At 37.5% G+C, this 24964-nt stretch overlaps 1 protein-coding gene across 1 annotated transcript in view; it reads left to right on the plus strand.

Moving 5' to 3' along the window:
• Positions 1 to 24964, plus strand: part of LOC122814297 — a 780122-nt gene that overhangs the window by 714053 nt on the left and 41105 nt on the right. The window lies entirely within an intron of this gene.

Here is a 24964-nt window from a genome sequence, read left to right on the forward strand (position 1 = left end):
TAGCTGTAAGAAAAAAGTGATAGCTGTGGGGAGGGATAAAGTGTGTGTGTGTGGGGGGGCAAATAATAGGTTGAGAGCTCTGATCTTCACTAATACAGTGCCCCACTCACTGTAAGATTCATCAAAAAAGGAAATCTTAAATCACAGCCAGTTTTTCACCTGCAGCAATCCATGAAGAAAGACTGTAATGTTTACTCTTAAGAGAAATTAACAAAATGCTGCTATACATTTCTGCTACCTGCATGGAGTTTATATGCCTCTCCTCCCACATAAAACATGTTGAAATTTCTCCATACCTCTCAACCAGCTTCCAATATCAGATCCAAAAGATGCAGGTCTCGGTAAGCAAAAGAGTGATCCCCACATTTCCAAACGCCCAGTGGTGCTCAGTAACAGAGGTTAAGGAAGTAGAGAACCTAACTGAAAACAGTTGCATTGTTACATTTCCATGATTATGCAAGGAATGTCATTAAAGTCTTTTAACTGATTATTGGAATTAGTGTGCTTTGTTGTGTAAGTGGATTGTGCCAGTATTTGGACAGCACTCTGTAGAATATAGAGTGGCAATATTGGTTTATTAAACAAAAGGACTTTGCCAAATGCTGTAAGTTTGATTAAATGGAGAAGGTGTGTTCCATTGCATTAAGAACTGTAAGGTGGGATACCAATGAAGTTTGCAGATATTATAGGCTGTTTGAGGTTTGAAATTGTGGTGATGTGTCAAATGACTGTTCGCCATGATAGCTTCCAAAAGGGGATACTGCCAGGTGAATAGGAAGATTATTTCCAAATCTGGAAATCTAGTCCTATAGCTGTTCTAATTTTAAGACTAAGGTCTCTGGGAAATTTGTTAGAATGCTAGTAAATAGGTTTTGGCTGTAATGACTAACCAGTGGCCGTTGAGGAAGGGTTTCACATGATGCAACATTTCCAGCTTTTGATTTTTGTTGAGGGCTAAACAATGACCGGGAAAAGCCGAAAACAACAACAACTTGCAAAAGTGCCAGCAGCTGGGGACTGAAATGCACAGTGAGAGAGAATAGCTGCTATTTCCAAACACACAAATTCAGAAACACACACACACACACACAAACTTTCTCGCGCAGAAGCCCAGTGTAAACTACACGGACACACACATACACTTACCTTCTTTTTAATCTAATTGCCACATGCGTACACATGGCGTTAACTCTTCTGCTTGTTTAATTTCCACTTGTTTACATCTACGTCTGCATACGTGGATGTGACGCATGCATGTTCCTCCTTAAAGGAGAAGACTCCACTACCGTGGAGTGTAGTTTTTTTTTTTTTAATTCTTAAAGTCCTGGCCAAACTGCAGCTGGTATAAAAGTGGGAGGGGCGCTCACTTCCCCTCCTCCCTATGATTCTGGCACCCATGGCTTATTTATTTTAATTAATTTACTTTCTTATTATGCGTTCGCATACTAAGAACAGTAAATTCATTAAAATAAATAAGCACAAATTGCACCCTTTACAAGGTGGTCCTGTACAGCGCCCTAGGCGGTCGCCTAGTTCGCCTATGCCTAAGGCCGGCCATGTGTGTGCGTGTGTGTGAGTGTGTGTGTGTGTGTGTGTGTGTGTGTGTGTGTGTGTGTGTGTGTGTGTGTGTGTGTGTGTGTGTGTGTGTGTGTGTGTGTGTATGTGTGTGTGTGTGTGTGTGTGAGTGTGTGTGTGTGTGTGTGTGTGTGTGTGTGTGTGTGTGTGTGTGTGTGTGTGTGTGTGTGTGTGCGTGTGTGTGTGTGTGTGTGTGTGTGTGTGTGTGTGTGTGTGTGTGTGTGTGTGTGTGTGTGTGTGTGTGTGTGTGTGTGTGTGTGTGTGTGTGTGTGTGTGTGTGTGTGTGTGTGTGTGTGTGCGTGTGTGTGTGTGTGTGTGAGTGAGATCAAATAATTTCATATAGCAGTAAACATTGACAAATAACATCAAAGCACAAAAATGGATAGTGCACAATTAGTGATGGCAAGAGCTTTAGATTAAAAGTAATGGGAGGTGTATTGTAAAAACACAGCTGGTCTACTTATTTATGCAATAAAAGGAACCAGTATTCCATTTTAGTACAGGTACATCATTCTTAGCAGCAGGGTTCTTGTCTGCTTTTATATTTGGGAGTCAGATGACTTATTGTTTTATTCCATGGCAGGGATGCCAGCTCTTCATACATTTTCTAACAGCCTATCAGCCTATAAAAACAATATAAAAATGTAAACTCTCCATAATCTGTATGTAGCATTCAGTGTCTGTAAAAAGAATAAAGTTAGACCCTGAGGGCATGGTGCCTGGGGACCAAGGTCAGTGGGGGAGGTTCATCCTTTCCTAGGACTGTATGGACAGTTCATAGTTTAGTGGTGACAGAAACTTTAAATCAGAGGTGCCATTTTAAGAATCATGAGATGTGTGTACACAGCTTGTTTACTCATTTATGTGATGAAACTGTTTTCAGCTCTTGTTTGCAGTGCGGGCTATGGTGTTACCATACCTCTCAACCTCTTACAGGAAGAAATCTGGACAAAGCCATAAATAAAAGTGGGACAAAGGCCAAAAAAGGGGCAATTTTTAAATATTCCTCTTAAAAATTGGAAAGTTAACAGGTTTTGCATTAGCAGGAATTTTCGGAAGGGTGGAAAGTCTGAAACGCAAATGTATACCATTATGTTCTAACTTGATATGTCACTGGAGGGGAGGGATAATTTTGTTGGGTGGAGGTCTCCATTTTCAACATATAAAGAAGAAGGTGTGGTGGGGTGGCTCAAGGAGAATGTTTGGGAAAGAGGGAGAGCAGCATATAGAGGGGTAAGACTAACCTATATAAACCACGAACACAGAAATACACATGGTGGCATGTACACAAAAAATATGGCTGCTGAACATGGGGACAGTTGGACAATGCACAAGGTATGAGGAATGGCACAAAAAGGAGTATCTGAATGGAATAGGGCAGGGGGTCATTGCCAAATGTCAGACCAGATCAAAAGACAAAACCCAGCCATCAGTCACTTCCATGGTTGGCACCATGGTCAGGCTGCACCTTTAGTGGCCTGATGCTCAGGACCTGACACTTCTGTGACTTGGTAATTTGTGCCTTTCACAGTACTGGAAGGGGGCAGGTGTTTGTTGATGGACATCAGATAACACCAGCCTGTGTAACTGATATTGGGAGATGATGTGACATCCTTTTAGGCTACTTTCAGAAGAGGATCCTGTGTCTCCTACTAGGATGTGGCCACATAGGCCACCAGTAATCCTTTCAGGTCACATAAGATGACTTGCATGCCTATGCTGAGAGGCAGACCTGATGATCACTGGTTTAATGTAACATAGGCAATTTATTCTTCAAGGGCAACAGGCAATTTATTTGTACATGAAACTTCATTAGTTATAGATTCCTTTAATGTGGAATTATTTAGATGACTTTACTTCTGCAGAGATTTTGCATATTTACTGATATTGTTGGGTTGTAATGACAGAAGTTTTAGTGGCCATTTATGGTAGAGATTTTCTGAAATTGGTAGTTTTGTTGTCATTGGTTCATACATGTTGTTTCACTGCTTACTAGAAGACTATTCAAAATTACAAATTTAAAACAGCCCAACAGTAAGCTTAGTCCTCCACTGGCCAGATACAGAATGAATGCGGGTTCTCATGCCTTTTCAATGAATGTGAGTTTCAAGGGCAGAGAAGCTTACTGCTTGTGCTAAGTCTGTTTTCATTGCAAGACTGTATTGTTTGTTTAGCAAATGGCTCAGTGTTTGTGCTCTATAATCATTGTAGAAGTAAATAAGAAAACAGTATTCACACTGACAGGTTTGGACAGTGTTTATGGTAACTGAGGAGAACTAGCCAAGGAATGGAACACTGGAGTGGCTGGAGCAGCAGGGTGTTACAGGCTATAAATTCAAGTAAGACAAAGCTCATCCTCGTCCATATTCAAATGCAACTTGAATCTAAGGATGAATAATAGAAAATGTACTCCAGGATTGCCCCTCATGCCACTAATGGATAAAGGCATTTCCTAAATGCTGCATCCCTTACATGGTTCCCCTCAAATTATCTATGGTATGATCACAGTTATTCTCACTAGGACTAATGTACAATTATCAGACATGGGATAGGTAAGACCAATCAGGAAATGTTAATTCAAGCACCAAAAGGGAAATTGGATAAGCTTAAAATGTCTTCTAAGTGAACCTATGTTGTGGTAGTAAATAGTTTTAAAAAATTGCCCTTTTGAGATTGTGAAGTGCCTCTCTAACCCCCCCCCCCCCCAGTCTTCAACAGCTTCCAGTGCCTATGTGTTCTTGTACACTGGCACTAGTATGCTTATTCTCCAGTCATCTGGGATACACCTTTCTCTCGACCCTGCTATTAGTACCCTCAGAAGCCATTTCTCCCCTATCTCACCCAGCATCTTTCTCATATCTGCTGTGACCTCATATGAGCCTGTTGCTTTCCCTGACTTCATCTTCCTTAGTGCTGTTCTTACTTCTTCTAAGGTGGGCACCTCTTCTTCTCTCATTGTAGGCTGTTTCTGGAGCAGTACAGCTTCTGTGGGGTTTTCTTCATTCAGAAGCTGCTGGAAATACTCCTTCCATCTGCCTTTGATGTCCTCTGGGCTGGTGAGCAGGTTGTTGCTGGCATCCCTTATGAAGGGTGTCTATCTTCTTTATCATTCTGTCTTTGCATTGCAACCTGTTATAGTTTCTTTGTGCCCCTTACTGAGTCACTTTCTATCTTTCTGATTGTTTTATATTTATATTATAGTTCTTGTTTAATACAGCAATATTTGTTAGAGTGCATTTTAAATTTTTAGTTGTGACCATTTTTTTCAGTAAGCACTGAAACAATGTATGATCCAATAATGACCAAAGTACATATTTCAGAAAAGTTCAACCATAAAAGGCCACTCAGACTGCTGTCATTGTAATCCATCAATATCTGTTCTCAATAAGTCACTTTTTAGACTGTGTACACATCACGTCTCATTGTGATAAAAATGGCCACAGTAAAAGTATTCCAACTTGCTTTAAACAAATGCACACTAGCTCTGCAAAGACAGACTAGCATTTATCATCTCAGCAGGGTCAGTTAATTTGTATCTACAGATATTCACCAAACCCAGAAATTATAGCTGTGTTGTTGCCTGCACCCTTCCAAAATGCAGTGTTAAAAATAATAACTAAAATCATATTTTAAATTTCACACAAACACACAGTAACCAAATCTCTTCCATCTTCATTTATACATGTTAGTCCTGCAAAGACAGAATAAAGACTGTTTAAAAATTACCACAAAAGAACACAAGGTTCTTTCATCCAGAGTGCCCCAAAACCACCTGCAATTACAGCCACATTGTTGACTGTATACACCCATTATTGATATAAAGAAATAAAATTACATGTACTCTATTGGTAGCTTTGGATGAACTACAAGAAACTGTATAAAGATCACTCTCATCATACCATAAGATCCAGCCATGAGCAGCATAGTTTAGATGTTCTGCAAATGGGATATCGGACGGCAGATGGTCGATTGCCATGCTGCCAAGCATTGGTAGTTCATATCAGCGAATGCCACTGTGCATTCGCTGATATGAAGTCAATCTAAGGACTAGGGATTGCAGTACAGTGCGGATTGGGACATTCATCCCTTTCCTTGCTGTAGTGCAATCTCGGAGTTGAAATATATAGTTAGCAGGGGATCTGAGAGGTGCAGGGAGGCTTGCCCCTCTGCAAAGATGTGATGTAATTTTTGCACTGTATTTTTTGTGTTCGACATTAACATTGACTCTATAGTTGTCGGGTATATGAGTCGATGTTGTGAGCAGACTTTATTTTTCATTTGCGCATTCCTTTCATGTTTATGACCAGGAATGCAATTGTTTTGCGACATTTTGATAGTAAACCATTTAGATAAGTATTTATGAAAGCATAAGAAATATAAATTGATTAATAACGTATACTAATATTCACACTCTGTGCAGAAGTAAGTTATCCAAATTCCACATTAAAGGAAAGTAATACTTGTGCAGAAGTTGCTGCTGGCAAACAATATTACATTTCAGTGCCTTATCTACAAATGCAGTGCTTGCTGTCCTTGAAGAATAAATTACCTATATTGCACTAAAAAAATTGATGTGCTGGTGATCTTGCCATAACATTTCCTGAACTAGTTTAGCTATGTAGTAGGGAATGGCTGGTAAACAACAACAATAAGTTCATAGTTACCAGGCATATAGTCCATTAGATCTTTGAGGAGCCTAGCCCAAACTCCCAATTGCTCCAAAACATTGTCTTGTTAACAGACTTGCTCTATGCACACAGTAAGTAAATGAAGGAGATTCAAACCATGCACCCTTGTCATAGGAAGTAACTCCTTAATAAGGCAGAGTTTTAGTCCTCTGCGCCAACTGCTAAAGTAGCAGTTTTGAATTGAATACAGAAATTCTTTACAATCTGAAACTGTAAAGAAGCCCGTATGACGGTAATATGTAACAATGACTATATAATGGATACTGAAAATTATATGGTTTTGATCATAATTCCAAATAATGAAGATTACATGACCTGGTAAATGTCAACCCCTTTACAGTTGCAGGAGGCTGTAAAGAAGGCTCTGTAAAACATATTACTAAAATGCAACATGTTCGGACTGTATTACACAACCCAGATGTATTAATGAACTAATTAGTTCAATGAATAAAGCAAAACAATTAAAGACAATATAAATGATGCAGCACTGTTTGTTCAACAACCCATATATAATACAAAATTCAGAAGTATTACTGCATGCAACATACTCTTTTTTTTGGGGGGGGATGCTTACATGCTCTACATCTTCTCTGTCATCAAGAACAGCTATTGCCTCTGACATCACTCAGTACAAGCCTGACCTACTAATAATGCTAATAATACTCATACTTTATTGGTGTAGAATACAATTACAATTACAAGCTACGTACTGGTATTCACACTCAAATAGCATATAGTGAAGTACTAATTAGTGCCTATGTGAAGAGTGCAGGAATAAAAAAGACAAATTTGCAATCCATTTGCTAACAGCATGGTACAGCCTTCTGGACACACATTTTCCTTTTCATGAGCAGCCCAGGAGTACCATGTGGGGAAGTACCTTGGCAGAAACATAGAACGCAAATGAAGGCTGATGTAGCCAAACCCTGCACTACAGGAAGCATATCTCTCTCAGGTCATAGCCTTACTCTTCTGCATCGTGCCAGACAAACTTTTGTAGCTCAGACATAATGTGTGAAAAAAACAAGTTTAATAAAAAATGTATTCATAGTTAAAATACTAACATTGAACTGTTATGAACTGGTAGACTTCATGCTCTGTGATTTTTCAAAGCTGCGTCACAGCTAAGTAATAAACGCACTGTCAACATTCAACAGAAAAAGGTAACTAAGGATCACATCCAACAAATGTGGCTCATATGATGATGTTCCTTTTTGCTACAATTTCTATCCTTCACACCAAACTCTAAAGACTGGCATTTACTGAATGTAATCCTCAGTGGTTTAACAAAGTCAGTGGAAGTCTTCAGTTGGTGTGGAGGATTAAGGCTACTAGACGCAGTAGTCAAGATACAGTGTTTGACTCCCACCAATCTACTTAACTTGATAGTGCCTTTACCTGGGACATTTTACTTACACACATACACACACACACACACACACACACACACACACACACACACACACACACACACACACACACACACACACACACACACGGTACTGGCAATGCCGTTCCCACTGGATCGGACATACTGTTGCTGCTGACTGCTACCTACATCTATGAGCTGGTTTGTTAGTAACTCTTACCAACTAGCAATAAAAGCCACGAAAGACCAAAAAATCCAAATAAATCGAATCCGGACTGGCGGACAAAGAAAATGTATTTAATGAATACGAATATAAGCTAAAAACAAACTAGTTACACAAAGTACCAAAGAGTAAGTGCTTTCGTTTGTGCTAATGACAAGCTTCCTCTGACAAATACACATCATTTCCTTCCAGTTTAAAACATTAAATGAAAGTCAAATCACATCTCTCATTTGCCTATCTCCCTATGAGTCATAATGACATAACAACATAACAACACACCCCCAAATCACGTACACTATATCAACATATAGGAAAACTATAATAATAAATAAAAATAAATATATGGATATAAATACATAATAATAATATATGATATAGAAAATTAACTTAACTATGAACCATAACAAATACTTTAAAAAACATCCTGAACTTGATTAATACATACTTGCAAACGTGCTTAAGAAATACTTGCATAAGAAATGCACATTATAACACAATGCTAGACTTAATGTTAGGAACTCTACATACTGTAGGTGGGGCAATCAAGTACTGTTACTGACATACTGTTGGAGCACAGCAGAGTAATCTAGGTGACAGAGATACTACAGTTTGCGCAGTTAAGAACTGTATCTGACATACTGTGGGAGCACAGCAGAGTAATCTAGGTAACAGAGATACTATAGTCGTTGCAGATAAGTATTGTTATTGATGTACTATGGGTGCACAGTAGAATAAGATGAGAAATATACTTACTCCAGGTAATGCAAATGTATATTGTTAATGCCATAAATAGGTGTAGAGTGGAGTAAGCTACACAAAATATACTTTCTATAGGTGGTATAGAGAAGTACAGTTACTAACACACTGTGCAAGCCCAAATGCAGTAACCTAAGTAATAAATTTATTACAGATGCTGCAGATGACTACAAGTACTGTTAGTCTATGTGCAGCACAGTGGAGTGAGCTAGGCTATATACTGCTACTGGCATAGTACAGACGAGTACTCTCGACAGCACACTATGAGTGGCATTGGAGAATAAGTTAAGTAATGTAGTTACTGCAGGTGATAAAATTGATACTGCTATTCACAGCTTATGGACAACCAAGTGGACTAAAGTAGGCAGTAGTCTTGGTATGTGCAGCATTACGGAGTAGTGGTTGCCTACACTATGGGCAGTACAGTGCAGCAATGCCTGGAGTACCCTTGTTATGCTCATACCAGATGTAGTGACACTGCTGGTATGATGGAATAATGCTTTCACAGCTCAGCAAGCATTACTGTGGTAACACAGGGCTGTTCTTCTATGGTTGTATATTTATGCAATATGATGATGACTGTATCTGCAGGTGCCTTCTGTTTCTGTGATCAGTGGTTAAAGTTTATGTCTTACACGTCCAGGGTCCAAGTGGTCTGTGTAGAGTTTTCATGTTCTCCTCATGTCTGCAGTGTTTTTATCCTGGTGATTCTATTCCCTCCTACATTCAAATAATGTACTGACTGTTTACTGTAAGCTATTCATGTATGAATTGTATTGGCCTTTGCTGTTGCGGACCTGGACATAGCTGAAGAAGGTCTGGGAAGGACTAGTACATTCAAACATTAACAAATAAAAATCGTTCACTATTTGCATGCTGTTTCTGCAGATTTATGTATGATATTCCACTGCATTTGGGTGGTCGTGGTGGTGCAGCAATTAGCGCTGTCACCTCACCTCACGAGGTCCTCCAGTTCTCGGCTAGAGTGCCTTCTATGTGAAGTCTTCATGTCCTCCTTGCAATTGCGTGGGTTTCTTCTGGATGCTCCTGTTTCCTCCCACATCCTAAAGACATGCAGTAGTGTATTGGACAGTCTAAATTGGCCATAGGTGTGAGTGTGTATGGGAGTAAGTGGTATGGATGAACTACAGCGGCAGCCCTAGCCATCCATGGCTTGAGATGATTGTCAATGTCGAAGTGACACCCCGACCCCATGTGCAAAATGGGAAAAAGAGCTTGAGGAAGGATGGATAGATGGATTCCACTGCATTTACACAGTGATACAGCAAAATGCTTAATGTATTGCTCAATAGTCTCTCAGCTTCCCGTATGTATGCATGACAGGTTATATTGCATTAGGGCCTTGCCCAATTTGACAAGGTGTAAATTAATGAATGCAGTTTCATAGCTGGAACTATATGGAAAGTACAGGTGGGTGACTGACGCATGAAGTAATGCTTATGAGACTGAAGCACCCAAAACCTTCTAGGGAACATATATGAATCTGATTCAGTGATAAATAAAATTCCAGGATTAGAACTTCACAGGTGATAGTAGACCAAATGGCAGCCAATAAAAGCTCCAGTTAGTTTAATATGATATAACCAGTTTGTAACTGGGCAGTGGAGTTTTGTATCATCTGCATGTCACTGAGCTCTAAGTCCAGAAGCTTCAAGTCCAGGGAGCTGAATTAATCAAGCGAATGAATACCCACCAATAAGTCATCAAGTGGACTCAGTTGTTTGAAATGGGCAGTATTCCTTAGATGGAGTCAGGAGGACTTAATAACAGCTGATATCTTGTAAACAGGAATCAAGCACCGTGGACGCAAACAGGTGGCAAAACAGGCTTTAATGACAAGTCCACCACAATACGAATAGTGACACAAGTATTACACAGGAAATCCACTGCAGCACAAAAAATATTAACGTTCACACTGTCCAAACTCGTTTTCGTCATCAACTTCATCAGATAACCAACACATCAATCGTCATTACTTTTATATATCAGATGTAGACATTTAGACCAATCAGATGACACATCTTGTTAGACAAAGCAATTAATATCTTTGTAATTGGTAATATTAAAGTGCTGTGCAATAATAAAAATAGAAATAGATACTCTTACAAACATAAAAGAAACTTAGTGAATTATGAAGTGTCCCTGTCACTGAGTAAATATGATAATAAATACAATGAAATGTGTAAATACTTATATAAAAATTGTAATAAAATTATATAAAAAGCTATAAAAAGTCTGTAAAAGTGTGTGTTTCTGTAATTGTCAGTCTTGTAGCTCCCTCTAGTGTCAGTATTGAAGCTTAAATTAAAAAAAAAAAAAATATATATATATATATGTAAAATGCAATATAAATAAATATAATATTTATTGTATATAAAATTGTAGAGTTAGGATCAATTTCTAAAGCTTGGCTGATCTTAATTTAAGGACTGGTACTAGTGAAATCATATCATTAAGACCAGGCTTCTTGTTAGCTTCTAAGACCAGTTGCCAATATAATTCCCTGTATTCTACCAGGGTTTCCCACATACCACCCCTTGGATCAGGTTCAACTACTTCCAAAATGAAAAACTCAAATTTTGCATTGTTACATGTCGTGGTATGCTTGTATAATGCATTAGTTTCACATCCTGTCCTAATGTCATATAAATGTTCGTAGATCCTTTGTTTTAATTTTCTTTCACTTTTGCCAACATAAAAAGATCCACACTCTTTACACACAGATAAATATATAATGCCCTTACTGTTACAATTGGCATATGTATTTAAAATTAATTTCCTATTCCTCACTTTCAAATAAAAAGATACACCTGTCACTAGATAGGAGCAATAACTGCAACTTCCACATTTATATAGACCTCTTTTCTTGTTATTAGTATTTTGGAAACCAGATCTATTTGTACCTCTTTCTAGTAAATTTTTAATGGAACTTCCTTTACGGTAAATGTATTTCAAGTTGTTGTCAAAAATGTGTTTTAAATCTGAAAGTCTTGCAAAATGTTTCCATTCCTTGTCTATTATATTCCTTACCAGACCAGATTGTCCATCGTATGTTGTTATTAGACCAGCCGTGTAATTTTCATGTACATTTTCGTCTGGAATGTTTTCCTGAAAGTTTAATGGTATACATAGAATAGGGGCAAATTTACCAGCTCTTCCTTCAACAACTTCCTTTAAGGTCTGATCCAACAGTTCTTCTGGGTAATCTCTATTTAGAAAAAGTCTCCTCAATGTTTCACACTCACTGTTAAAGACCGCGTTGACCAACGTCATCCTACTTACATGTACTAATTGTCCCTTCACTACCCCTCTCTTCTGATAATGTGGGTGTGAACTCCTATAGTGTAGGTAGGAATTTGAAAATGTCTCCTTTCTATAAATCTTGGATGTGAACCCGTGTATTTCTTTTTTGATGTTCACATCCAAGTATTTGAGTTCTTGGTTGTCATAGTTATGTGTGAAACGTAGAAAACTAGTTGTACCATTGATGTATTCCACAAAAGAATCAAAAGTAGATCTTTGTCCCTTCCATAGGAAACATAAATCAACTAAGTATCTACCATAAAATACCCAGGAACTTTTGTATATAGAATTTAAAACAAATTTGTTCTCCCATTAAGCCATAATAATGTTGGCGTAAGCTGGAGCACAATGTGCCCCCATCGCTACTCCTTTAACCTGTTTAAAATATTCACCTTCAAAAAAAATAAAATTATTTTTAAGAACAATTTCTGTCAATATTAACAGAGTTCTAAAATCATTGTGTGGTATTGTTTGATGTCCTACTAACATTTCCTCAAACCATTCCAAGCCAACGTCATGCGGGATACTAGTGAATAAGTCTATTACATCTAAAGTTCCAAATGCTACCTCACCAGAAAACAAAGTGTGGTTTAGTTTCCTTAAAAGGTCCCAAGAATCTTTCAGTATATTATCATTTTCTTGGACAAGCCCTTTTATTTTGGAGTCAATGTATTTTGCAAGGGGTGCTGTAACCGAACCTTCAGCTGATACAATCGCTCTTAAAGGGGGGTCATTGGCATCCTTGTGGACTTTTGGAATGCCGAAAATAGAAGGTACTTTAGGTTTTTCAACATGTAAATATCTAAAAGTATCCAAAGCTATTAGTCCGTCCAATAACAAATCATTTAAAAGCATCCGTATCCTGTTGTATGCTATATTGATCTCATTGATAGATATTCTTATGTATTTATCTGAGTTATTCAGGATTTCCATCATTTTCCCTTCGTACATTATGTAGTCCATGAATACAACCCCTCCACCTTTGTCTGGTTTCATGACCCTTAAATTTCTATCATTACTGATGTCCGTAAGTAATTTTTGTTCAGGTAAGGATAAATTAGGTTTTACATAGTGTTTTTTCAAGGAAGTTCTTAGTATATTCTCCACTGTTGTCTCAAAATTTTTTAACTGTGGATGTAAAGGTGGGTTAAAGGTGCTTTTACGCACTAAGCAATTTTCATTCACATTAGTCTTTTTTCCGTTAAAAAATAATTCTAAGTTCTTCTTTCTCAAAAATAGTTTAAAAACCACTAATAACTTGAAAATGTTAGTTTTCTGTACAGGTATAAAACTAAAACCTTTTGAAAATAACTCAAAAGTAGTGATAGTGACAGGGATACTAGAATAATTAAAAATATTAAAATCTTTATAACTCCAAACAGAACCTTCATTAAAAATGTTCTCTACTGTTTCCAACCCAGATGTCGCCTTGCCTGAGGGCACCACTGGTTCCCTCTGTAGTTTTTTGAGTAGTAATCTACAGGTTGTTTGGACATTAACCTTTCAGATCTTCTAAGTGGGGGAAACTCAGAACTGTCCAAGTTATTTTCATCGTAAAATATTTCATCATTTGCCATGTTGTTAAAATTCTCACTGTCTTGGAAATCAATATTTTTCCTTGCCCTGTTTTTAGGTTTGGGATAATGTGTCTTTGTTTTATATTCCTTTAAATCCCTTTCTATTTTATTTGCTTTCCTATATTGCACTTCAAGACATTTGGCTTCGACACTTTTAAGTAACTTAAAATATTTAGCTTTCTCCTCTTCCACTGTAAATAACAAGTCGCTAGTAATACTCTTATTTAAACGTTCAATATTATCATAAAGTTTCTCCATTTCAGACTCATTATTTTTAATTATAGCTTTCATTATATCAAACCCACATTTGTCAAAAGCAATAATCAAATCCTGATAAAACTCAGTATCTTCAAAGACATTATTAGGGTATTTAGTGACCCTTAATCCTTTAGGTACAATTTTTAATGATAGACAGTGTTTAAGATATGTATTGTCTAATTCCAACATTTTGTATTTATAAAGAAAAAAGTCCAAGTCATTTAAACAATTACTAAAAGTCCCATTGCTAGCTGCAGCTGGAAGCTTGTTTTTGAAATCAAATTTGACATTAAGAATGTCCAACAGTTGTCTTTTGGTACCTGGTAACTGTGTATTAGTCTCCGTTCTTCCTTGCGAACCAGTACTGTCTCTGCATGCTCTCGCATCGTTAGTCGAAGTCCTCGAATTGTTGTTACTAAAATTGAGGCATGGAAAACCATCAATACTTCCATTGGAAACAAGATTTGTTTCCAAAAGGTCTCTACCATTCCGCTCATTGTATGCAGCCGTTTGTGCATTGGAAACAGCTCGCCTACCTGCCTCTTGATTTCCTGGTAGTGGTAGTGTCGATAGCAGCGTAACCATGGATTGGCTAACAGGTGTTAGAAGACCCACCAACTGCGTCAACTGCCCTATGAGCTTTCTTAGCTCTCCTAGTTCAAAACCCTTACTTGTGTTGTCCATTGCCATAGCTGCCTGTGAATCCATCCGAAAAAATGTAACCAAAACCACAAAATAAAATGGACGGTGCAAGTAGAAAACTAGTAAACAGGAATCAAGCACTGTGGACCCAAACAGGTGGCAAAACAGGCTTTAATGACAAGTCCACCACAATACGAATAGTGACACAAGTATTACACAGGAAATCCACTACAGCACAAAAAATATTAACGTTCACACTGTCCAAACTTGTTTTCATCATCAACTTCATCAGATAACCAACACATCAATCGTCATTACTTTTATATATCAGATGTAGACATTTAGACCAATCAGATGACACATCTTGTTAGACAAAGCAATGAATATCTTTGTAATTGGTAACATTAAAGTGCTGTGCAATAATAAAAATAGAAATAGATACTCTTACAAACATAAAAGAAACTTAGTGAATTATGAAGTGTCCCTATCACTGAGTAAATATGATAATAAATACAACTAAATGTGTAAATACTTATATAAAAATTGTAATGAAATTATATAAAAAGTTTGTAAAAGTGTGTGTTTCTGTAATTGTCAGTCTTGTAGCTCCCTCTAGTGTCAGTATTGAAGCTTAAATTAAAAAAAAAAAATATATATATGTAAAATACAATATAAATAAATATAATATTTATTGTATATAAAATTGTAGAGTTAGGATCAATTTCTAAAGCTTGGCTGATCTTAATTTAAGGACTGGTACTAGTGAAATCATATCATTAAGACCAGGCTTCTTGTTAGCTTCTAAGACCAGTTGCCAATATAATTCCCTGTATTCTACCAGGGTTTCCCACATACCACCCCTTGGATCAGGTTCAACTACTTCCAAAATGCAAAATTCAAATTTTGCATTGTTACATGTCGTGGTATGCTTATATAATGCATTAGTTTCACATCCTGTCCTAATGTCATATAAATGTTCGTAGATCCTTTGTTTTAATTTTCTTTCACTTTTGCCAACATAAAAAGATCCACACTCTTTACGCACAGATAAATATATAATGCCCTTACTGTTACAATTGGCATATGTATTTAAAATTAATTTCCTATTCCTCACTTTCAAATAAAAAGATACACCTGTCACTAGATAGGAGCAATAACTGCAACTTCCACATTTATATAGACCTCTTTTCTTGTTATTAGTATTTTGGAAACCAGATCTATTTGTACCTCTTTCTAGTAAATTTTTAATGGAACTTCCTTTACGGTAAATGTATTTCAAGTCGTTGTCAAAAATGTGTTTTAAATCTGAAAGTCTCGCAAAATGTTTCCATTCCTTGTCTATTATATTCCTTACCAGACCAGATTGTCCATCGTATGTTGTTATTAGACCAGCCATGTAATTTTCATGTACATTTTTGTCTGGAATGTTTTCCTGAAAGTTTAATGGTATACCTAGAATAGGGGTAAATTTACCAGCTCTTCCTTCAACAACTTCCTTTAAGGTCTGATCACAGCTGATATCTTGTCCTTAAGTACAGTCTGTCATCAACAATTAATTTCAAATCATGCACCTCACATACATATCCAGGTTTATTGCCCAAATGAATAATATTGGGCTAGATGCACAAATTTGAAATCTAAGGCATCAAAGCGAACACGTTCTGCTGATGTCATGCAATAACGAGATCAGTAAATGAGGGATGTCTTAGTACTGTGTCAGTTTCAGACTCCAGACTGAAATGCATCATAGGCATCATGTCCCTTAACGAAAGAATCACATACCGCCTTCTCACGTACATGACTAATAAAAGGTTTGCTTGGTATTACCCAATAGCTGTCAAGGTTATCAGGATACTGTGTGAATTTCTTAAGGACTAGATCATTATGGTCACCTTTAGTAACTTTGGTAAGACACCTGACTCAGAACAGATTGGAACCAAAGACCCTAAACAATAGATAACAAGGCTGGAAGGACAGTGCTCAAGTCCATATAATGTCCGATGCATTGAAACTAAGGATATTTTTGTGCTGGCCTAATCCCTGAACCTGACTACCTAGCTTGTCCTTCCAGTCCTCCCAGTGATTCCATTCATTATCCAAGAAAATAGCCACACAACCCATTTGTTTTCTAGGATGTGAGATCCAGGTTAACCAGGAGTAAGAACTGTTATCCATGTGGAAGGGGGGTTGGATTTTTTTCTGCATGCCCTACCATCCCAACACATGCATATAAGCATCTGAAGAAACTGTACATTGGGCTTTTGGATATTGGGCTCAGTGGTGAGAGATCTGGGCACACAAGTCGACAGCAAACTTAACTTTGATCACCATGTCTCCACATTGGTAAGAAGGGCATTTTATATTGCTCATCTCATACGTAAGGGCATTGCCTCCAGAAAAAATAAGTTATAACCCCCCCCCGTACTCTTCCCTTATCAGGCCGATAATACAGTACAATGCTCCCTTTGGTGTGTTCCTTTCCAAACACCTGCAGCAAGTGGAGAGACCACAGATATTCCTTACAAAGAAAATTCAGGGTGTTCAAGATCTGTCTTATGCAGACAGAATGAAATCATTGTCACTTTAATCTGTGTGATACAGACTGCTCAGAGGCGACCTGTGCCTTGCATGAAGAGCAATGTCTGACTCAGCTTTAATGGAAATGCTGCACATTGACAAGTCAAATGGCACACAGGTCACTCACTCAAAGAACCTTAACCGGGTATATAATATCAACAGAACTTGCTGGAGGTACAGATTTGTCTCACAGAGGTTGCCCCACCTTTGGAACAAGCTTCCTATGCATGTTAAACAAAGCCCCTCATTGGCCCTATTTAAGCATAATTTGGGCAACTGAATGGGTAACCATAAATTCACCCCGTGAGTTCCACCTGTGTTCCTCTTAGATAGGGGCAGTAGGTGCTGATTTTAGTGTCTGCTTGAACCAGACACTCTTGGGAACATGGGTTGAACTTGGCTAGGCTTGTAAGGGCCCTGGGGCTGTTAGCCTATTAACCTCCTATGATATGACGATGCAACCAAATCCATGCCACCTTTCAGACAGCTCCTCGGCGTGACATCAGTCTATGTCAGTGGTTGTACAGTATAGGAGATGCACAGGGGCACACACACACACACACACACACACACACACACACACACACACACACTCGCACCCCTAACCCTCCTTCCCCTAAGGAGAGGCAGACAATGTCCAACTCTTCTTTCTTTTCCTTTCTTCTCCCACTCCAGCTGCAACAGGTGCAATCAAACGCAGGTTGCTTGGAGTTACAGTCAGAACTTTATCCCTCTATGCCAGCAAAGATGGCATACCTGAAATTAGGAAATGAAATCATGGTAATCAGGCAAAGTAAACTTATCCCACCAAAAAGCACTGATATCTGCTGGATCACCATCACTGCCATTACACTGGGGTACTGAGTATCTCATTTATTCTGATAGAGGCAAGTTTAGCCACGAAGCAATGAGCTGCAAGTTCACATTCCTTAGCTGGAAACCATCTCCAAGTGGCAAGACAGGCCCTTCTGCACAGCCTGCCAACCAATTGTAAAAGCACTGCAAGTTAATTAGCCATTGCAGAAACTTCCCTAAACAAAACATAAACTTTTAGGGAGGTTTCTGAGTCATACAGGGCAGAGTGCTTATCCAGTCTAAGCTTAGTCTCATACATGGAGCCACCTGCACTCAGGCTATTGTCTTGTCTTCCTTAGCACTCAGAGCTCAGAGTCATACCAGGGTTTAAAGATCACCAGGTGTGCAGGTATACATGCAGAGATAAGGCCATATGGGCTGGCTGAACTGCATTCCTTTAAGATATGATACAGAACAAGACAAAGAACTTCTGTGGTGACAGACTTAAAATTCCAGTGTAACACTGACTTATAACGTGGGGGGCATCAACAAAAGGAGTACATTCACAAAATAAACTAGACAATGCAATTGGTTCCACCACCATGGCAAAGGCAAACACAGCAAGATGTAAAACCAATCACACAGTATGTCTGTGCTGATGGATCACAGAGATAGCTACCTGAGCAAGCCTGTTTACCTCCATGATATAATGATGTCATATTAAAACAGCATCCTTGTTGAATGTTGAATGTTGAATCAGCCAGTTATAACTACTTTGGGGCTTCTCAAAATCATGGAAATCTGTGAGCTTTTGAAGGATCATCCTCAGATGATGAGCTATACACAGTTTGCTCCTGTACTTCCAATACATTTAAATGAGCTGGCTATTCCAGCAGATTCTTGAGACAATTGTAAATGTGAGCATTAAAATGCTGCAACCTACTCAATGATGCTGTTGAATGGGTTCCTATCAGAATGACAAAAAATCAAAATCTCGAGCGCTTAGATGAGTGAAAACGCAGGTAATTGAAATCGATATTGTGAGATTGTGGTACAGTGAAGATTGAAAAATTTGCCCTTTTCTCACTGTAGTGCGATCTCGGAGTTGGAATGTATTTTTAGGGGGGGGTGGGGGGTGCAGCCCCCCACAATAGCGATTTCAACTACCTGCGTTTTTGCTCATCCGAGCGTTCGAGATTTTGATTTTTCATCTATATAATATAGACCCTGTTGAATGACAGGGAACCGGGGGGGGAGGGGTCATGATTTTACTGCCAAAGCTGGAATAATGTTTTCATCATGCAAGAGCTCAGTATAAGTCCTAGTTCATACCTTTGCAACACAGTGGAGATAATCATTGGTTGTTTTGCACCGACCTGAACTCAGTGTATTGCAACTTGCATAGGAGGTGCAATAGAGCAGGTCACTAGTCAGGAGACACATTTGCATCTTGCAGTGTAAGACATGAGACAGTGACATAATTTGCTCCATGGGAATGCGCATAAATTAAAATCAGAGCTTCTACACTCAGGATCTCCTCAGCATGAGTGAGAATGACAACCACCAATGTATTTTTTAAGTATGCAATGTCTCTTTCGAACAAAAAAAAAAACTTTTCTTATGAGTCTTGGATGACCAAGGGGAAGATAGACATTAAAAGGTCCCTACTATAAGCTATAATCCATGTAAAATGCACAAAATAACAACAAATAAGGAAGCAAAATAAATACACAAATACCAAAAGCAATTATCAAGATCTCAATATTATGAATTACATAATTTCACAAGAAGAATGGTGAATCAAACAAATAAACAGGTCAAAACTAGGTCTCCAGATATACATGAAATTTACATTTTATATGAATTTTCCACAAAAATGATTGAAAGAAAATGAAAAAAAGAAGACAATAAACTCAGTCTTGTCAATGTGCAATTTAAAACCCGTACACCCAAGCAACAGCCGTGAAATAATTAAAAAAAAACTGCATCTAATATAACATGAAAGTAATGTATACAACAATACAAAAAAGAGCTAAGAAAGCAGCAAGGGGGGGCTTTGCTAAATAGTTAGAGATGGTACTGAAGTCCAGAAGAAACAAGGGAAGCGTTGCATCTAGCAGCAAGAAACAATTAGACTTACCACAAGGCTGTTCGAGTTTGAGGTGGGGATCCAATACTGAAAACCCATGAAAGGAAGCAGAGGTACAAACAGAGGGGGACTTACTTATTCAGAAAACACAAATCCCTATAAAGCAGGACTGTCCAAGGCAATAGTTAACTCTGAATGCTACTGAAAAGGACATAATAGCTGTCAAGGCTAGCAAAAGGAAACACAGTCCATATGGACAGCCTGAGGTACAGGCAATGTAACTGCAGCAGCAAAAGTCCAGTGGCTGTAGTCTGTACTCCAACTGCCGACAAGCTCATAATACAGTAAAGAATGATATCAAAAGCTCCACACTGCCTGGGTGGAGGCTCTTAGAAGCAGCATATAGTTATATTCAAGATAAGTCACTTAGATGCAGACAGGCAGGAAGAATCTAGAAAAAGAGTTGGTATAAAATACATTAGTAACTTCCCAAGGTTTAAGAAGTCAAAACCACAATCCACCAGTATGCAATAAAAGACACAGTAGCAGAGTCAAATAGAAAAGGACCCCCCAGGTTAAGTGAAATTCCTAGAAAAGCAGCACCAGCCTGTGATACGAAGACAGGTATGGGTATCTCAGTATTTACAAACAATCACTTGGACTTTAAGAAGCAAACACTACACCAGAACTTTTACCTGTACTAATCTTTGTACACAGGACTAAATACAGAATCTGGGAAGTTACCTCATGCCATCCATGTATGTTATAAACATTCTCCTTAAACTTTAGCTATGGGACACTGCAGTTATCCAAATACTAATTAAATTACTGCACAGCTAATATGTACATCCAAATAGTTAGTAGACTTTATTAATCAAATTAATCTGGAACACTGTGCAAAATGCCACAGCAAAGTAACAATATTTTAGATCTTATACCAATAAAACATTTACTAGCCCTGCTCCCCTTCCATGGTTCTCTCTCTCTCATTCTTAATTAGCACCGATTGATGCACCAACATCTACAAACCTTGCTGGAGTTCCCATATAGGAATTACATTGCCAAAATGAATTAATCTCCAGAACCAGCTGACACACTATTGCTGACAACCCAAATAAATTTGTAACGGTTGCAGTCACTGCCTTCAATAATTTGGCCAACTACAGCATTCAACACTTTGTTCATATGTTACATTTTCTAGGAATTTTCAAGGACAAATCCCTGAACTAAAGGGAAAACAAATATTTGGTAAATAAAGTACAGAAAATGTTTATTATCCTTAACAAATCATAAAGGTCAAACTATGAAAAGAGCCTTATCAATACATTTAAAAGAAATAAACCTTGCCTTAAACATAACGGAAAACTTAAGGGCAAAAACAATGAATGTGGTATGCTATGAACTCATATCAGTTAATGGGATTGACAAACAAGGAAATCACCAACATCAAAATAATAACACAGAAATCCACAACTGACAAAAAAGGTAAGGAAAGAAGCATTTCATCAACACTGGCACTTTCATGTGGGGGACTTTACCCCCAACATTACCTTACTTAAGTATAAAACACTACTCTTACCTAAATATACTAACTTTGTGGTCACACAACTGTGGAAAAAGGCAAACACCCTTGAAATAAAATAACTTTCCCAGCACCCCCTTGCAATGTAGCTTAGCAGCATCTACATAAAATAAGTCATTTAAGCAACTACATCAATAAAATACAAAGAAACTAAACAAAAACTTTAACAAAATAAAACATAAAACTTGCACAGACATTAAAATAAAAAAAATATTACCCAGCAAGAAGTTTCGTCTTTAGCATAAAAAATGACTTCCAGTTAAATAGGACATTACTGCTCCCATTTTGTTTACAGTTGATTCAATTCCACCTAACAAGACTTAAACAAATAATATGCTCCAGTATGAAATCACTTAAACACAGGCCCCATATTCTAGACACATGAGATTGCAAACTTGCTGGGAGTGAAATCTTCTGTTAATTCTGAAACAAACTAAGATAAAGGATAATACCTTATTAAAAATGGAAGATGAAATTCCATGTATTATTATGGATATATTATAACAGAAACAAATTTCGAAATGCTACTTCATTTGGGATCTGGAAATGCACTTGGCAGCTTCAAATAGAGGATTAAAGTTAACCCAACCACTTACTATCATAGTAAACTGATCCTTAGAGTCTGCATAGATTTCTTATCAGGGGCAGCAGGTGGGTATAGTACCAGGAGTGGATTACTTCTGATCCTATAGTACCAGGAGGAGGTTACTTGTGATCCTATCGTACCAGGAGGAGATTACTTGTGATACTATTGTACCAGGAGGAGGTTACTTCTGATCCTATAGTACCAGGGGAAGGATATTTGTGATCTTATAGTACCAGGAGGAGGTTATTTCTGATCCTTGTAATTTTATACTGATTTACTGTGTTCTCTATAAAGTTAAGGTAACAAGTGTAATGGAAATTATCTTAAAGATAAACAGAGAGTTGCCTCTTATTGATCGACCTGAAACACCTTAATTTGTAACTTCGAAAAAAAATCTGAAAAGATGAAAACTGACCCTTGTGACCCTCTATGTCCCTTACAGCTTGCATATATTAATTTCAGTACTGCATAACCTTTGAGAAAAAGAGAACAATTAGAATTATTAAAAGTTCTCAGTTGTACACAGCCTCATTCTAGCCCCCTACACAAACACATATATGTATCTAGACACACACACACACACACACACACACACACACACACACACACACACACACACAGAAAAAAGTACACATACTGAAGAAATCAACTACATGATGAAACAGTTACTTCAAAAGGGTAGGCATTTGAGGAGAGGCGAACTCATTGAAACTGCACTGGATGAATGGACCTGCAAATACAAAGACTGTAACCTTATTGACACATAAAGTATGGACTAGTCAAAGTAAGATCAAGCCTTTTCAATGCAGTGACCTTTAAAGAAAGAAACAGCAGCACTGGACAAGGGGTTTGGTAAACTATGACCTCACGTTATCATTCACATCTATTCCCCATAAGGGAGTTGTAAATTAGCACATGTTAATATTAATTATGTTATTCAGTGGATTCAACACTACACAGCAGCGCAGAAATGATTCGAGTCCAACATTATTCACCATTCTCTACTGTAATAACCAGTAGCATCCCAAAGGGTTCAGTTTTGGAACCCCTTCTATTCAGACTTTTCTTTGCTAATATAAGCATAAGCAATGAACTACAGGTACTTAAAGATGCAGATGACCGCAAAATTGGTAACATAGCTGCATCGATAAATGATGCAGAAGTCTTTCAGGATGGATTAGAAGGATGCATCAGTCCTGGTGTGCTTCCATATTTGCTTTTTTTTATTTTAACTAATTTAGCATAATAACATTTAGAAAAAAGATACAAAGTTCCATTATAAAATGCTGAACTGGTCATCAAAGTTGAAAATATGGCTAAAGAGTTATAGCCAATGATAAGATAGTACATATTGAAAACAGTCAGGAAAGTATTCTCATTAGCACATTTGATGTTAAAAGATGTCTGGTCACAGTAGTAAAATTATTGCTCCCTTGTATATCTTATTAATTGGCATCATCATTCAATGCAATTATATATTTAATAGCCATTGCACAAGCCCCATAACACAACCAGAAAAAGTCCAGATACTCTTTTCTTGGAAAATCAGAGAACTGAAAAGCTCAAATCTATCCAGGATGAAGCTGTCACTTTGTAATATACACAGTTGGAAGGGATGACATTTTCCTGGTATATAAGGTAGTGTCTAACTATGATTTGATTGAAAACATCTGCTTAGAACACGTTGGTCTGGGACCCATCATCAGAACTGAGAAGTTTCTTCTAAAGGCATACATCAGCAACAGAAAAAAAGAAGGCTACATCATTCCATATTGTTGCACAATGCAATTAAAAGTAGGTCAAGTTTGATGAGTAGTCCACTAAAAACAATCTGGATAAACATACGGAACACAGGAAATACTTTTCTTGATGAAATTCAAGCTTCTCAAAGTACTCAAGCTTCTCAAAGTACTGAAGCTTAGCATCAAAAACTATAAAGCTGATGTATGAACAGTTCAATTAAACAATAAGTAAACCATTTTCTGTATTTCTATGTGGCTCTTTACATGTTAAGACATTATGTTAAAATGGTAATGGGTTTATCTTATTCAACAGTCTGTAAAAAAGGTACAGTGACAAACCTAGTGATATATCAATTTAGTGATACTATCAGTTCATTAAAAATATATATATGCATCTGACAAAATAAAGCGTTACTATCATTTTGATTAATAAGACTATTATGAATCCTGTTAAAGTGAAACTCGTTAAATGATAATCAACAACTGCAACTCTTTTAAATAACTCCATAATTGTAAATATAGTGACATCTTAGTTTGCTATGTTTAAGTGGGGTGCAGGGATGGTTCTTGCATGGAGGAGTGGGTGCTCTGCCCTCCACAGAAAATATTTTTAGTTTTTAAGTTCATTTTTTAAAGTGTCCTTGCAGAGAACTTGTCTTACTGAAACACCTTCCAATGAAAAAAAAAATGTTCTTCAACAACCTGGTTAAATCTGGCACCATAAACTGCAAAAGCTTTTTAAAGTGAGCAAGGGTTATGGATGCTTGATCCTATAAATCATTTCATATATTCTCTATTCTTACATTCCATAATGTCTTTCTTCCCCGACTTCTTGACTTTGACATCCACCACCACTGTCATATATTCAGTTATCCATCATATATCTAAGTAATGAAACAGCATCACATCTTTCACTGGCTTATACGTCTTATACTGAAACTAGTAGAAATCTCTCAACAGCTATTCTTTGTCAGAGGAGTTTACTAAAATTTTTTTTTTGTTTGTTTGTTTTGTTTTGCTTTTGTTTGTTCATTTTTTTTTTTTTTTGTGATTTTAAGGCACTCTGGTGGTTTTAGTCAGTTAGCAGCTCAGCACTTTATACCTGAACCTTTGGCAGTCTTTGGACAGGGCTTTATAAAAACAAGTGTTTTACAGGTAGTTCCTTTGCTTATAGTGATATA

This window comes from Protopterus annectens, chromosome 10.part0 (genome assembly GCF_019279795.1).
Source record: "Protopterus annectens isolate FY-2018-M chromosome 10.part0, PAN1.0, whole genome shotgun sequence".
NCBI classification, from domain to species: Eukaryota; Metazoa; Chordata; order Ceratodontiformes; family Protopteridae; genus Protopterus; species Protopterus annectens.